The following is an 18,073-nucleotide window of genomic DNA, read 5'->3' as shown; positions in this document are numbered from 1 at the left end:
ATTCCACCAGGCCTGGGGAATCCTCTGCCGCGGCTCCGTCTGCTCCACTGAATTGTCCACACACTAAGGGGGCAAGCCCCTTACTATTGACTAGCCCTACAATACTCCACTACAGTGTAGGGGAACTGGCTGGGGCCTATGAGGGAATGGCTCTTGCCTAGACCACAGGCCTGACTAGCTCCCTGGACACTTCCTCTCTCTATATATATTTTTTTTTTTTTATATATATAGTGATACAATCACTGTCCCTGTATAGGCTGGAGTGTTGCGGATAGTATGCATTCCAGCCTGCAGGGAGTTAATTTCCCCTAGATAAGCTAGTTCAGCTGCAGCTAATCAGGCTGGACTCCTGAATGAACAAGGAAGTGTTTTAAGGCAGACACAGAGCTGCCATTCTGAGAGAGATCCCCCCCCGAGAAGAGGGAGAGAGAGAGTTTTCCCCAGCTAAGGAAGTTGGCACAGTCCCCTAGACCCCCTGGACGATGGTCGCGGAGTGTGCTGGGACTTTATCCCAGAGAGAAGACTGAAGGACGCAAGACTGTGCTGAAGCAGGATGCCCTGTTTTAAACATTAGATTTACTGAGAAGAGGGATTCTCTGAACTCTCACAGGGTCCAGAGGGAGTTACCTGGAGCCACAACAGTAACAGACCAAGAGCTAAGTGACATATTGATGTACCTAAGACTGTTCATATGATAGGGCATGTTTTAAGCTGGGAACCAGTTTAGTTGGCCAGCGCCATTAGAAAGGGCTGGATATGTTTAGTTAGTTTTCCATAAAGGGAAAAGGCGTTTTTTTAATGATTTTTTTTATTTGAACTTTTTTACTTTTTTTTTTATTCTCCCCGTGTAGAGAAATACATGTTTCCAGCCTTTTTCTGGGATGTAACGATACTGCAATGTGATATATATTTAGTGGCTGTCTAAATAGTTGCACCAAATCATCAGACTTGTTAAAGAAAAAAAATCTAATTTATTAAAAGAAAAAGAAATTGATGTTATGTACTTGTAAACCATATGCTGTTTTTAAACCAGGAAACTAGTGCAGTACCTCACCCCCAATAACCAGGATACTAGTGCAGTACCTCACCCCCAATTACCAGGATACTAGTGCAGTACCTCACCCCCAATAACTAGGATACTAGTGCAGTACCTCACCCCCAATAACCAGGATACTAGTGCAGTACCTCACCCCCAATAACCAGGATACTAGTGCAGTACCTCACCCCCAATAACCAGGATACTAGTGTAGCCCTGGTAAGAAATGGGGGCTATATATCTTTCTCCTAATGGTGTAAGTCCTGTTAAGGGCAGGCCACCAGTAGTTATCATGGGTTTTTCCCCCGCTTCAAGCCCTGCCTTGAGTGATGGAGGCAGGCCCCTGACTCTGTGTGCAGGCCTGAGACAGAGGGGATGGCCTGCTGACATCATGAGGGGTGGGACTGTCTAAACTTAGTTCTTCCTGTTCCTGTAAGTGACAAGTTGTTCTGTCCTGGGAGCTGAGGAGAGAAGTGCTGGTCTGGGTTGGAGTGAGACCGTGCAGTTCTGCTCTGTCCTGGGAACAGAGAGTGCTGGAGTGTCTGACCTGAGAGGTCATGATTAGAGTGACACCTGTGCTTGGAGAGGAAGCAGAAGACCAGCCTGTTTAGAGCTGATAAAACTATAGGCGGTGGACCAATGCCCCTCACCCTGTTCAGGGGGTGAGGGGGGGATCTTGCCTCACCCAGAGGGTATACCCTTGGGGTGGGTGTCGGGGGTATTGAAGCCCCATACAGCCCATCCTGCAGGGGTACAGCCTGGAGGAGAAGGTGTGGAAGAAAAGACCCTATATACATTTGGAAGCATTGCTGTGTATGAACTGCGGTGTATGATCTGCTGTGTGCTGCTACAGAAAGAATAAAGAGACATTGCTGCTTTTAACAAAGAACTGACTGAGACTGGAATCTCTCTTTCCTGAGTGGGAATTCTCTGTAAGGGTTCCACCCCATATCCCTGGGGCTTATAGAGATGGAGGCGCTGCACCGTTGCTAGAGAAGATGGAGGCATATACCCCAGAAGCCTGTCCCTGTTTTCCCCAATACCAACGCGGGAGACTCAGGCCCTCCTGTTCCTCACAGGTATGCACCACCAACATGCATGTTTCCAGCCCTCACTACACCCTAGAGGTCTAATCTGCGACCGGGGGGGGGGGGGGGGGGGGGAGAACATGGGTTACATTTGGAGGCGAGCTGCTGAGATCCAGAACAGGACAAGCTTTCAGCAAAGCAGAGCTGGAAGAGTGAAGTGCACCTTCCATGCAAGTACTGGAGAGAGTAGGGCATGTATGCATACCAGGGGTAGTCAGGGGAGCGTGGATTCCCGCACAGTACGCCCTGGGTGCCCTAAGAGGGTGTTGTAAGATGGGTGTGGAGCTATAGCTGTCCTAGTCCCTTGAGGCAGATAGTGTGAGGCAAGTGGGGGGGTTAGCCTGTTAACTTGTCCAGGGACCATGGCCCAGGGCCCGCACTATGATTGGCCAAAAGTAGGAGACGCCCGTACCTTAGGGAGATGCTCGGGTACACTAGCCAGCACCCACATAAAACACACCACAGAGTACTTGCAGGAACCGTCAGTGAGTGCGGTGCACAGAGAGAGAGTTCTGCCTAGCCTGGGATATGCCACATCATATCAGTGGGCAAACAGTCAGAAAGCATTCAGAGAGCGTTTAGTGAGCAGAGTGAGAGCAGTCAGTGTCTAGGAACGAGCTATGCACTAGACACTGAGAATAGTGCAATTATACATTTGGAGGGCTCATCAAAGATGGCGGCCGTCCCTACATGTGCTCCGCGGAGCATGAAAGAGTTAAAAATGGCGACCGCAGCACGATCCACGGAGCAGCAGTTAGCAGCCGAACTAAAATGGCGACTCCCGCCAATCCTGGATCGCGCACGTGAAGCGTGCAAAGTGACTGTTAGGGAAATGTGGCGGGAGATGTGCAGGGGTTTGGCGCCAAACCCAGATCCCCTGCAAAAGGAGCGGCGTGAAAGCCGAAAGCCCACCCACCTGTGCTGTGACTGGCCAACAGACAAGGCCATGTCACACTGAGAGAAGGAGTGCCCCTCCCCTTGTTTCCACCAGAGGGAGGGGGCACAAGGAGAGCCCATCAGGAGCGTCCTCCCCAGCGAAGGGAGGGACCGGAAGTGAGAGCGAGGAACTTCACTTCCATCTGGCATTCGAAGAGCAAGGAGCTGAAACACTGAACTGTTCCACCCCTGAACTAACTATGTCAGAACTAAGCACGACGGTCTTCCAACTCCCAGGAGACTTCCTGGTGGTGGAGATCGAGGGCCGAGAGTACCTCCGGTGCCTGGGGGTCCACAGCAGGACACCCGGAACGGCCGCAAGCACCAAAGCACGATGCCCTCAATGTGGCACGTACTAGCTATGGCCTAACGAACCATGGCCTATGCTAAAGACCCCTCGGGGTGCCTCTCCGGGAACCCTAATGGAGGTGGCGGAGACAACAGACGAGGCTGCCCTAGTTCCCTGCACCACTGCTGAGGTAGGAACCAAGGCCCAGCCAACAACCGAGCCGAGAGAAACTCCGGCGGAGAAGAGCGTGACCGCAGTGGAGGTACCGGAGCGGACCCGTTTCGTACCACTACCCACTGGCGGGGCCGAAAAAGACCCAGGTGACTCCCTAGCGAAGGATCCGACCAAGTCGTCTTCGGAGGAAGAAGATGGCGTTTCATCGGTGGCGATGCGCCTACCGGCGAACCACCCCAGCTGTAAGAAAGATGGCAGTCCACTTACCGGAGAGAGGGAGCAGACGAGTCCGGACAGCTCCCGACGGCGAGCGCTGGTGCGGCCTGAGACCCGTAGACTCCACGGCCGTGGTGACTCCCAGTGCGGCGGAGGCGGGATCCGAGACGGCTCCGGAGGAACCAGAGGTCATCAGCCGGCAGCGGAGCGGTAAGGAGACTCCATCACCCCCTTACTCCCGCCAGGCGAAGAAGGACCCTACGGAGAAGGAGAGGCTCGCGGCCTACTTACCGTCCGTGGACCGGATGATCCACCACCGCCCCTTCCGGTCTTCGACGCACTTCCGGTGCGTGACCACGGAGCGGATGGAGATTCCGCGGGCGGCAACGATGACGACACTTCCGGTTCCGGCTGGCACGGAGGGCCGGTGGCCATCTTTGCAGCCCGAGGAGCCGCCATGGCGGCTGCACTTGCCAACCTTGACCGCCACGGCGTTCACAGAGGAGCACGAAGCACGCCGGAGAGGGCAAGCAAGAAAGTGCCCAGTGGCCGCGGCATTACCCGCTTGCTGGACATTGATTCGGAAATTGCCCCAGCCCCAGCCCCTAGCGCCATCACCCCGGCCACTGCCCCTGCCCAGTCACGAGTCATGACACCGGGACCTAGCGGGGATAAGTTAAGTAAGAACCCCAAGTACTCCAAGGATTTGAGGGATTGGGAACTAAGTGACGAGGGATCTGATGGGGAAGTACCATATGGTAATGTGATACGTGTGCCTAATCCAATGTCATTTTCTCCTGTGCTTAGAGGGAGGGCCCGAGGGTCCCACACTACTGCGGAGGCAGGGCCTGTAAACAAGGTGGTCCATAAGATGAATCCCACCATCTACATCAATGCACGAGGTAGACGCAGTTGCTCACACTCTACTGAGGCGGTCACGTCCGGTGTATCATCCCAAGCTGAGTCAGAGACAGGTACTTCTAGTGCAGTGTCCGAGTACGAGCACCGTGACAAGTGGTGGGCACCCCTGTTCACTGGGTGTGACGGGAGCTTTGTGACAGGCTATTAATAATACACACCAAATATATGTAACTGGGTTGAACTGGTACGAGACTTAGATATAATAAAATATAATTTATTCCTTGATAAAGGTGAACACACAAGATATACAAATAACAGGCAAAATATGGACACTTACTTAAAATGGAATGATGAAACAGTCCCATCTGGACTGGCAGTTCATACAGCAATCTTCATAATCATCAAGACACGAAAGACATGAAAGACAATAGCCATAGGCTGAGCCTGGTTCTTATACAATTATTTCCCATTGAACACAACCTAAACCCAGCCCCTCTCATAAATCAGCGGTGAAGTTGACAGTTTTCCTCAGAGGAAAACTCCTCCCACCCAAGGACGTTTACAAACTGCTTTTCCTATCTAAATAACTTCATACCTTCAGTTCAGTAGTACTTACTGGCACGCAAGACATATTAATACATTCCGGCACGCATGACGCTCCAAACGAGACTAAATATTACAGTGTAATATTAAAATTAAGAGAGATATTAATATCTGTCTCTTCGAACCGGCTAAACATCAGGTGTTTGTATTCCTTATGTGCGTGCCAGTCCCACGAATACACATATGTAACTCTTAGCATGTTCAGCCGAGGACATCTCATAATATTCTTATATTTAATAAGGTCACTCATTCTGATATCTCCTTGCGTAACCGCACCCCTGTCCCCCATCAATACATTCTTTGAAGCAGGGACCCCTGGGTAGTGGACATTTGTCACCTGGTGTTAGATTTCACACCCAATGCCCCAGACCTCCTTTCCTAGCTGTCTCCCAGCAATATATGTTAACATACACCAAACCCCCTCTGTACCTTTTCACACCCAAACTTCAATCAAGCCTTTTGAAGCCCAGATATTTCTGAAAAGACACATCACATTTGTATTTTCTTAAACTGTAGCTCATTAACCGCTTAAGCCCCAGTGTGTGTGTGGTGCAGACACTAGGATAACACATTACAATTACACAGGGGAATAAGCATTTGGATATTGAAGCAAGTTAAAAACACATTACTGGACCTCAGTCCAGTTAACCCCTTGCTTCCCAGGTGAGGGTAGAGGGTGGCCAATTGGGGTGTAACCCCTTTAATCCCGGGCCAAATCCTCCCCATCGTCACACTGGGTACCACAAGGGTATGGACCGTACCAGGTTCCTGTTAATTAGGAGCAACATAGTCAACCATTGGTGGGCGGTAGGTGCCTATACTCCCCAGGAGGTGGCGGATGAGCTAGAGCACAGATTTCAAGAGATAGAACAAAAGATCATCCTTCCTAAGGGGCCTAGTATTCTGTATGATGACAAACATTATAACTAGTTAGGTTCTCCATGTTGGGAGGTACCCTTATCGTTATTACACCATCTGCGTGGATGGTCTGAGTTATGCACACTAATCAAATGAACTGTGTTTTGTTTCCCAGGTTTGTTCACTGCAGGATGGAGCTGCTAAAGTTAGGTCCAAGTGGGGACCATTGGATTCCACCTGAGGGAGAGTGTAGCCCTGGTAAGGAATGGGGGCTATATATCTTTCTCATACTGGTCTAAGTCCTGTTAAGGGCAGGCCACTAGTAGTTATCATGGGTTTTTCCCCCACTTCAAGCCCTGCCTTGAGTGATGGAGGCAGGCCCCTGACTCTGTGTGCAGGCCTGAGACAGAGGGGAGGGCCTGCTGACATCATGAGGGGTGGGGCTGTCTAAACTTAGTTCTTCCTGTTCCTGTAAGTGACAAGTTGTTCTGTCCTGGGAGCTGAGGAGTGAAGTGCTGGTCTGGGTTGGAGTGAGACCGTGCAGTTCTGCTCTGTCCTGGGAGCAGAGAGTGCTGGAGTGTCTGACCTGAGAGGTCATGACTAGAGTGACACCTGTGCTTGGAGAGGAAGCAGAAGACCAGCCTATTTAGAGCTGATAAAACTATAGGCGGTGGACCAATGCCCCTCACCCTGTTCAGGAGGTGAGGGGGGGATCTTGCCTCACCCAGAGGGTATACCCTTGGGGTGGGTGTCGGAGGTATTGAAGCCCCATACAGCCCATCCTGCAGGGGTACAGCCTGGAGGAGAAGGTGTGGACCCTGTATACATTTGGAAGCACTGCTGTGTATGAACTGCGGTGTATGATCTGCTGTGTGCTGCTACAGAAAGAATAAAGAGACATTGCTGCTTTTAACAAAGAACTGACTGAGACTGGAATCTCTCTTTCCTGAGTGGGAATTCTCTGTAAGCGTTCCACCCCATATCCCTGGGGCTAATAGAGATGGAGGCGCTGCATCGCTGCTAGAGAAGATGGAGGCATATACCCCAGAAGCCTGTCCCTGTTATCCCCAATACCAACGCGGGAGACTCAGGCCCTCCTGTTCCTCACAGGTATGCACCACCAACCTGCATGTAGCCAGCCCTCACTACACCCTAGAGGTCCAATCTGCGACCGAGGGGAGGGGGGACACATGGGTTACACTAGTGCAGTACCTCACCCCCAATAACCATGATACTAGTGCAGTACCTTACCCCCATAACCAGGATACTAGTGCAGTACCTCACCCCCATTACCAGGATACTAGTACAGTACCTCACCCCCATAACCAGGATACTAGTGCAGTACCTCACCCCATAACCAGGATACTAGTGCAGTACCTCACCCCCAATAACTAGGTTACTAGTGCAGTACCTCACCCCCAATAACCAGGATACTAGTGCAGTACCTCACCCCCAATAACCAGGATACTAGTGCAATACCTCACCCCCAATAACCAGGAAACTAGTGCAGTACCAGGATACTAGTGCAGGATTCCCAACAAATACTGTACACATTTTTTATATTGTATCTGTCGCCTCCTATGTTTGAATCTAACACTTTGCTTTATTGGTTCATTTTTATGGTGAAGCATTCATCATTGTCTGTGTTTTACTGCATTGTTTTTGCAGGTATTACATCTTGTACTGATTTTCTTATCACAGCACACCATGTTGAGCTTCAAAAAAACTATAAAAATAGATACAGTACATCAAGATATACACAATCTCTTCCGTAACATATAAAGGAAGCTAATACTGTATATCTTTATGATCTCACAGAATGGAGGCAATTTATATTATCAATGATCATATTGTGAAAAACTATGGATGGACTGTGAACTTCGTGAAGAAGAGACACAACCCATGGTGCTGCATAATACTTATTTATTTATCTATCAAATGTGTTACCAGGAAGTAATACATTGAGCGTTATCTCTCGTTTTCAAGTTATAAAAATTCATAATTGAGATGGAGTGAGCTTTTAACCATTTCAAAGTGGATGGGGGTGAGCTTCAAACTTGGGAAGGAGGAGCCACCCTCCAAATCAGCCAGGAACAGCTGAACAGAATTGCAAATATATTTTGTGGTTATTTTGGGGATTCAATATGAGCTTGTAGGGGTTCTGTGTGTTTTGCAATTCTGTTTAGCTGTTCCTGGCTGATTTGGAGGGTGGCTCCTCCTTCCCAAGTTTGAAGCTCACCCCCACCCACTTTGAAATGTTAAAAGCTCACTCCATCTCACCTTCCACACTCATGGGAACTTACAGACAGTAATAAGAGCTTCAATCAAACTTAGAACTATGCAACTAATTTTGACAGATTTATTATAAATCATTCTTCCTGGTAATGTACAGGTTATTAAGAATTTATATTAGTGTTAGGATCCTTGAGATGTGGTCTGCCTTGGAGTAGCTCAAGGGCTTACAACACTTTGGCCAAAGAGTTAAACTAAAAGACCATTTTATTCAAAAGATACTTATATATATATTTAGGCACTGTACTGTGTATTTGTGTCATAGGATGTAGCACTGAGCTCTGTCTGTGTTTCATGTTCTGTCTCTGGTTTTAAATTAATTAGAAAAATACATGGTTACATTAAAAGAACAGGGTTAAACAGTCTGTCCACAGACATTTCATGGGCAGTTATAGTTGGACAATTGGGTACAGGGGATAAAGGGCTTGTGATTTTACGATTGAGATAGAGCAGCTTTAACATCAGCGAACAGCAGCAAATGGTTCACACCCTTTAGCTGCCCTTCGGCTGCGCCAAAGGCTGTCCGCCTTTGGGGCAACGCAGATGTACATTTGGGTGGTTGATTTTCAATGCACGTGTGAACAAAAAGTTCTGTGTCCTCTTGGCTCATTAACATTCCAGTGGGTGGGGTTAACAGTAAGTAATACATTGAGAGTTACCTCTCGTTTTCAAGTATGTCCTGGGCACAGAGTTATGATGACAGATACATGGTTACAAATACATGGGTACGTTAGGTGAACAGGGTTATACATTAAATATAAAGACATTACATGAACAGTTAAAGATAAAATAAGTTATAGTTATAAGTTATACTCTGTCCACATGTGTCACCAAATAGTACCCATAGCGGTCATACAGTGCTGAGGTAAAAGGTGCACCTTTGTTTTAAAATTACTTTTATTAAGAGAGTCGAATTAATTTTGCAGGTCTATTGAACCCTCTTTCTTTTGGCAATAATCTGGCAAAAAATGTTGGTATCTGAACACTTTTTAAAGTATAGCTAAAAGAGGGCCTTGCTCTGTGAAATAATAGCCCTTTTTCACCCTGTCTGATGAAGACCCCTATTGTTGAGTAGTTGTGCTGTTTTGGTGTATGATGCTGATCTATTGCTGTAGATACTGTATGACGTCCCAATTGTATTTTCCTTTGGAAAATACAGTGTGTTTTAAAACACCAGACCTTAAAAAAAGAAGGTCCTTCCTTCCAGTATTTAAGCGGTTGCAATATAGTGTTTAACCTAAACTGAACTCACATGCAGACAATGTTTTCCACTTCTTTACTAATACAATATGGTCACTAAGACACATTGGCACTGATCAGTGCAAAGCTAGCCAAATGGGCATCATGAGTCATCATTTAAAATGTTTTATTGATGGGGTTTGACCTGAGCGGATCTGTTAACGTTGCTCTGAACTTTGTTCAGAACCTTTATTCTTGCTGGAATCTGCATGGCTTCTTTTCGTGCTAATTCGGTTTCCTCCAAAACCTCAAACCCAGCATTATGTGGCATGGTTTGAGAACACCCTGTTCTGAGAAGGTTTTTGGGCACTGCTTTGTTTCTGCTCAAAGAATGTTTTTACAGAGCTTTTCCAAGGTCAGCCACACAGGTCTTCCTCTTTTACAATGGACAACAGAGCCTTTAAAAGGCATAACAGCTGTCATATGCCAGCTCTTAATAGCAAAGTCTGATGAGTTCCAACATTTTCTTCAACATCAATTCAGTCTCTGTAGCCTCCATGATGCACATGGTCTGGTGTCTGTTTTTCTTATATTGAGAAGCCACAATTACAGTCTTTGACCACAGGCAACTTGACAAAGCCAGCAGGGAAGTGTTGGATAGAGTTTCAAAGTTTTGAAGTACTGTATTTGGTGCCATTCCGACTCTCGTGTGCATCCAACAGAGAACATCAAGTGGTGATGTGCAAAGACCATATGGGCTCAGATTATTGTGAGATCAGCATTATTGACTACATTGCATAATTCCCATGTCCTAGGATTCCACACATTGCCAAGTATAACTACAGTTGGGACCTGTGCAAAAATGTACAAGTACAAACCACATTCAATTGTTTATCTTAGGATTTAATGCCTGCAGTGTAAATCATAGCTTATCACATCATGTCCTGGCATAGTAGTATTGGTTATGAGAAGTAAAAACATCTTAAATATTCACAATGTATTTAAAGACTCATAATGTGCTTTACTTCCTTTAGTTATTTCCTGACATGATAGCTGAGAAGAATCTGTTCCCTTACCCATTCACCCCTTATTATAATTCTCCACCCCCTTTTTTTTCCTTTATCCCTCAAAGAAACCACAACGACCCCAGGTTTGGGTAAACTGGCCACAACATTTTATTTTAACAATCAACCAAAATGGGTCCTGGTAGTGACCTTATACAGTAGGGCCCCGCTTTTCGTTGGCCCGCTTTACGGCGTTCCGCTCATACAGTGGTACCGGGAAGGGGGCCGCCATGGCCGCATATGCACAGAACGGGGGCTGCCCAGGTCGCACATGCGCAGAACGCTTTCTGGCAATTTTCGCTTTGCGACGGGACCATAGAACGGAATACGCCGCATTACCAGGGCCCGTCTGTACATATAATACCTTATGCCAACCGCCAGTCGTACCAGCTCAATGGGCACATTCCTCCACCAGCATAAAAATGACCTGCTGGCACCTGGCCAGTAACCAAACTCCCCAAATAACGACATATCCCAGCAATACACCAACTGACTTCCTACCGAGTAGTCACTTGATTACCAGGACCACCTGCCCAATTGCAGAATACATTTGCTCTCTTACCTCTCCCCTAGCATCAGAACCTCCCATTATCCACATTTCTTCTTTCCCCATACTCACCGCTATATAATTGCCCTGCCTTTAGATTTCTCCACGCGTTCACTCTGACACTTTTCACCTTATTCCACTCAGCAGTTCCCTCCCTCTTTCACAAGTTCCCCAACCATCTCTCTCGCACTAGCTATTTAAATATTTCTTAGCAACCAGCTCCGCCTCTCTCCATCCTGCCATGCACTCTTTCCGCTCTATTTGCCGGTAAACCTTCCAGGGCTTAATTTTTCATGTGATGTCAAGTTCATGTACAATTAATGTTTTTCTCACCAGTGTACCTTACACGGGTTAGGTGTATAAATCGATGTGTTAACTTCATCAAAGGTGAGAGAAGACAGGTGATTGCCCAAAAAATATCATTTACAGATAATTACTTTTCAAACAACAAAATAAATATTTGGTTTAAAAATGCTCACATCTGTTCAAGAAAGGAAACAAAACCTAAGGAACACTGGTCATTTGTTTACATAAAGTAGCTAAGTTGGATGGTTCTTTTAAAGAGCATCTTAAAAAATGATCATGGTTTTCAGACTTGTTTTGAAGATGGACATGTACTGTTCAAAATCCAATTGACGTTTCTTCTTCCTGTGTCTCAGATACTAAAAGCTCTTCAACACAGGTATTCAATGAGCTTGCATTGTAATACTTTTCAGTGTGGCCAAAATCAGGGGTGCGCAAACTGGAGAACGCAAGATTATCTGTGGGGGGCGCTGGGTTTACGGAGGCCCCACGCGCTTCCCGAAAGCACTTCAATTAAATGCCAGGGAAGCGGTGAAGGTCTCTGTAAACTTCACTTACCTTGGTTCAGACGGTTTCTGGAGGCGCTTCGCCATGACAATGCGGCGTGATCATGTGACGCCCAGAACGCCGGAACCAAGGTAAGAGGGGGTCACGTGAAGAGGGGGACAGCCAGCAGGGGGGGGCGTAGGAGAAAAAGATTGCGCTCCCCTGACCTAAACACTGAGGGCAACCTTGATACCATTTTTGTGTCATTTTCATATTACATCTGTTTGCGTCAATATATCAAGATTTACACCATTTGCGTCACCTTGCAACTTGGGGAGTGTCAATAGGAAAAGTTAGGGAGGGGTTACATGACGCGCAGATTATAATGAGATGTATGAAACTCTGCGTCTCCTTGCGTCACTTTATTAAATCGGTATTTGCGTCAAACAAATCCACCAAGTTTCAGGTGCCGTACGCATTTCTTGCTAACAATTTACTTAAAAAATACTTTCTTACATTTGACGCAAGCAGAGAATGGAGCAATGAGTCAAAACAAACATCTATTCAAACTTGTTTTACTTTGCGACATCGTCCCCTCTGTGTAGCACAGCCCAGTGCTTGTAAGATGATCACAGTGCCATGGAGTTTATTGTATGGGAACTGATCAGCCAGCAGAGCGTCCTGCTTTATTTGTGAGGCTACGTCTGTGGGAGAAGATGATTATGTCTGTAAAAGTTTTATTTATTTGGCTGACAATGTGTTCTCATAAAGTGCTACGTTTGGGACACGAGCTGAAACTGGATAGTGACACATACAGTACACGTAGGCTAATCCTATTAAAGGAGCAATTCATTTTATTATTATTATTATTATTGTTATTATTATTATTATTGTTTTTTTTTTAACATTGGTTTGATGCAGGGGGTCTCTGGAGCTAAACCCCATTCATTCCAGATCTAGGGACCCCCTGCTTCCCGAGGTAGAGACCACCAAAGGGGGCGCCGGTGTCTCCTGCAAGTTTAAAGCTTCCACGTCACGCGGGCCAATACGAAGCCGAACCTGATGATGTCACGGCTTCCTGTTGGCCTGCAGGGCCCGGGAGCTTTGAAACTCCGCCATTACGTGAACCCTGCTAGCTGACTTTTTTTTTTTCTTTCAAGAAATCCATCACCAAACAAGTTATGGTGGGTAGCAAAAAGTATCAAAAAGCCTCCCCCACAGTGGGTCACTCTTTGCTCTTAAAAAGTCACCATCATTCATTATGATTGTTTTGATTTGAAGCAGACAAACAAAGGTAAAATCAAACCATCAATGACTACTATTATATCAATGTCTACATTGTTTCTAATCGAGCGGGGGTTGTTGTTTTGTTTTTTAATGTGCCACCATATTCCACAGCGTGATAGTGTGGTGAGAGTAGTTACATTACCGATACAAAGGTAATGAGAACCCTGCTCGTAAGAGTTTACAATCCAGAGGAAATAAGGGGCATCGTTGAAACAAAAGGTAAGAGCGACGGCTCATTGTGAAACTGAGTGATATCTCTGGATGGAGTTTGGTCCAGCAACACAGCTGGTAATGTTTGCGTAAACCCAGCTAGATCTAATAGTCTGAAAGCTGGGATTCCAGAGAAACGGCGCAGCCGGGGAGAAGTCTTGTAGGCGGGAGTGAAAGGTTGTAATAAGGTAGGATGACGTGTGTAGATCATGGGAAGACTAGAGGGGATGTTTAGGGGAGTATTTAGAGACAAAGGCTTAGATGCAAGGTGGAAGCACCATTGAGTGTTTCGTTACATAGTTACATCGTAGATGAGGTTGAAAAAAGACATATGTCCATCAAGGGCAACTAATAATAATAATTGTTCTTGCATAGCGCTGCTACAGTAGTTTTATGTAGCGCTTTACAGAAACATTTTGCACACACAGACCCTGCCCTGTAGAGCTTACAATCTGTTTTTTGGTGCGTGAGGCACAGGGAGATAGGAGCAGACACCAGGAATTGAACCAGGTTCCCCTGCTTCAAACTCAGTGCCAGGGTCAGTGTCTTTACTCACTGAGCCGCTCCTTCTCCTATATGTTAAATTTAGACTACACATATTTACCTTATATTTTAATGTACAGTATTTTGATCCACAGGAAGGCAACCTCCCTCCCCTCCCCCCAGTAAAACATTATCCAATGCTGTCTCAGAAGGAGAAAAAAATAATTCCTTCTTGACTACAATAATAGCAATCACATTTCACTCTGGATCAACATCCTTCCCATGTTTACTTATTTGGTATATCCCTGTATACCTTTCCTTTCTAGAAAAATTACCAACTTTTTTTGAAGATATTTATTGTGTCTGCCATCATTCTCCATAGGTAATGAATTCCAAATTTTAACTGCCCTTACTGTAAAAAAAAAACCCTTTCCTTTGTTGCTGCAGAAATCTTCTTTCTTTCAACCTTAAGAGTTGACCCTGTGGTTTTGTTTGTACCGCCCTTGGGATAAATAGTGCTTTTGAAAGCTCTTTGTATTAACCCCGAATATACTGTATTCATATATAGTTATGACGAAGTTGAGACATTAGGGGGTTTGACGTAAACAGCACTAGGGTCAACGCAGCCATTTTGTTTGACTACTTTTGTCAGCCATTTTGTTATTGTTCTAGTCCTTGTCTGTCATTTATGTTGTAATGTGCTGTGTTTGGTTATCCATTTTGTCTTCTGTCTGTATGAAAGCTGTATGAAAGTTATAGTGGGTTAAAAGATGTTTCGCTCCCAGTGTTTACAAGCTCTGGCCAGCCCAGCTGCAGAAGGAGGGAGGGGGCATACAGCCTTGAGGAGTGAGATTAGAATTAGAGAAGACTTCTCACATTTAAGTGCCAGGTAAAGTCTTGAGAAGTGAGATCAGAATTAGAACCGACTTCTCAACATTCGAGTGTCTGGTGGACTCAGAGATAGAAATCATTTCTCACATTCAACCCCTTAAAGAATGTATGTATCATTTCATTTTTGTTATGTATTACAAGATTATGTCATTTTAGTTGACGCACACTTACATCATTTGTTATGTATTACAAACTTACATCAGTTTTAGTATTGTTATGTATTACAAAATGATGTCATATTTAGTAACGCGCAAGCCCCCCCCATAAAGGGGTGGAGCTTTAGTTTTTAGGGTATAAATGTATCTCATACTGTATTATCTGGGAGAGAGCTTTTTGTTTTGAAGCTGTCTCCGCTGTGTGCACTCTGAATAAACTCATTTGATAACTGAATGTTTTGTTGCAACATTTTTACAGCTTTCACAGTTATCATATCCCCTCTTAGACGCCTCCATTTCTAATGTACACACATCTAATTTATTAATATGGTGGCTCTTCCCTGCACTTGTTGTAGTTCCATAATGTCTCTTTTATGAAGTGGTGCTCAAAACTGTACTCCATATTCAAGGTGTGATCTTAGTAATGCTTTGTACAGTGGCAAAATTATGCTGACTTCCCTTCTATCCATACCCCGTCTCATGCAGGATAAGATTTTATTTTTCTTTGCAGCTACTGCCTGACATTGGGCACTATTGCTAAGCCCGCTGTCTACAAGCACTCCTAAATCGTTCTCCATCAAGGATTGACCTTATTTTCCCCCATTTAATTTGTAAGTCACATGCATACCTTAGATTAATCTGTATGAAACCTCATCTGCAATTTACCTGCCCAAGTTTCCAGTCTATCAATGTTATTCTGGAGAGAAATTACATCCTGCTCTGATTTTACGGTCTTAAACAATTTAGTGTCATCAGCAAAGATGGAGACTTGTAAACCTCATGGTCATTAACAAACAAGCTAAAAAAAAACAGGGGTACCAGTACCAATCCATGAGTATGACTCTGACGCGTTTCACCCGTACTTGGGATTTGTCACAACCTGAGTATGGGTGAAACGCATCAGCGTTGCCTACGGGGCCCCCCTCCCCCTTTTTTTTAATCCTATTGCCTATGGCCCATTAAAATAGTTTTTGACTTCACCGCAATCCAGCCTCAGTATTTTTTTGCTGTCTGGATAATTAAAATCACCCATGATGCAAACATGACCTAGTTTTGATGCCTTCTCCATTTGCAAAAGTATTTTAGCTTCCTCAATCTCACCGATATTCGGGGGTTCTCTGGTGAAACCGTTTGCGTGTGATATCCTGACTGTCTGCAGCGAAGTATTTCAATAAACTATACTTAGCTATCAGTTGGTGTGTGCGTGTCCATGTGTGTACTCGTGGGTGACAAACAACCCGATCCCTGTCAGTGAAATAAGCATTTCCTGTCAGAACAGCTGCCCGGTCCTGAGTTTCATCCCACCATGTTTTACTAATGCCTTTTATATCACACTGCTCCCTTCTAGCCATTAATTCAAGCTCACCCATTCTATCTGTCAGGCTGTTTGCATTAGCAAGCATGCATTTAAGTTTTTTTCCAGTTTGTGCTATTGTTATCTTATCTTCTATTGCCTTTCTAGTCCAATTGGATTTAGTATTATAAGTTTACTGGTATTATTTGTATTTAATATGGTTGAATCCCCGCTTGCCAAACTACCACTTCCCCCACTCTACCTTCATGACCCCTAACTATTTCCTCAATCCTGTCTATTCTGTTTTGTCCCTCCCCCCTCCTTCCTAGTTTAAAATCTCCTCCAACCTTTTTTACATCCTCCCCTTAGCACAGAAGATCCCACTTTGTTGATGTGCATTCCATCCCTACTATAAAGATAGCACATATCAGAGGAGTCCCCGTACTCTAAAAAACCCAAATCCTCCTTCCTACACCACTTTCTTAGCCATGCATTAACCTCCCTAAGCTCCATCTGCCTCTCTGGGGAAGCACATGGCACTGGTAGTATTTCTGAAAATAATACATTGGAGGTCCTTGCCTTAAGCTTGCGGCCTAGATCCCTGAAATCATTTTTATGACCCTCCATCCTTCTCTAACTTTGTCATCGGTGCCAATGTGTACCAGAACCACCGGGTCAGTCCCAGCCCCCCTAACAATCTATCTACCCGATGCGCAATGTGCCGAACCGGAGCACCTGGGTGACAACAAACTGTTCAAGTGATCACGGCAATCGATTGCCTCTTTACCCTCCTAATATAATAACGGATTTCCCTACCACCACAACCTTTCTTGGTCTCTGAGTATCCCGTGTCTCCTCTGTGCTGGAGGAAATGTTCTCCTGGCTGCTGGAGGAATCAGTATTTCCAAGCCTTGCCATTCCATTGCATGTCCAAGATAGTATTTTTTATTGAATTCTAGCTAGGGTTGTACCTCTTCGGGCTTGACCTGGAGACTCTGGGTTTCGGGCACTTACCTCCGGGCTAGGGTTACCGTCGTCAATCTCCAGGTGGTGGTGGGGTGCAGTGTGGTGTGGCGGCGTCTCCGGCATTCTCCGGCATCCTGCTGCAATTTCCCCCTCCAACTGCAGTGAAGATGACTGCGCGGCATCAAATGACGCAACGTTGCCATGGTACCCGGACGCTACTTCACGTCATGACGCTACGTGGCGTCATGTTGCCATGGCAATGCGGCGCAGCATAGCATCATGGCGCCCCTTAGCGTCCGATTACCATGGCAACGTGTTGTTATTTGACGCAGCGCAGCCATCTTCAGAACAGTTGCAGGGGGAAATTGCAGCAGGACGCCGGGAGACGCCACCGTGCCACCACGCCACACAAGTAAGGTTTTTTTTCCCCTCCCGGTTGGCCTTCAGTAGAAGGTGGCAACCCTGATTCTAGCGGATCTGAGAAGTCAGCGTAGAGATTTGCATGGTGGAGTCACAAATGTGGAGCAGTAAGTGCTGCTACATTGCAATTTAAAATCTTGTCAACATGCCATGCAGACTGAAAGATGCTTGATTGACATAATCTTTCAAACATCTTGTAGAAATGGCATTGGAAGGGGGGTTTTATGTTTCCAAAACAAAGGGACACAGCTAATATGAAGTATCCTTTTCAGAAGAAATTCCTACTGGAGCCAGCAGTACATATCTAACCAATCATAAAAAATACTATTTATGTTTATTCTGTATGTGGTTGGGATAAATGCTGTAGAGGGCATCAGGTGTGTTGTGTGAAATTGTCAATACATGCTTTCAAAGTTAATTTATAAAAAAAACATT

This window comes from Ascaphus truei, chromosome 7, assembly GCF_040206685.1.
Source record: "Ascaphus truei isolate aAscTru1 chromosome 7, aAscTru1.hap1, whole genome shotgun sequence".
In the NCBI taxonomy this organism is placed as follows: domain Eukaryota; kingdom Metazoa; phylum Chordata; class Amphibia; order Anura; family Ascaphidae; genus Ascaphus; species Ascaphus truei.
Note: the sequence above shows the minus strand (reverse complement) of the source record.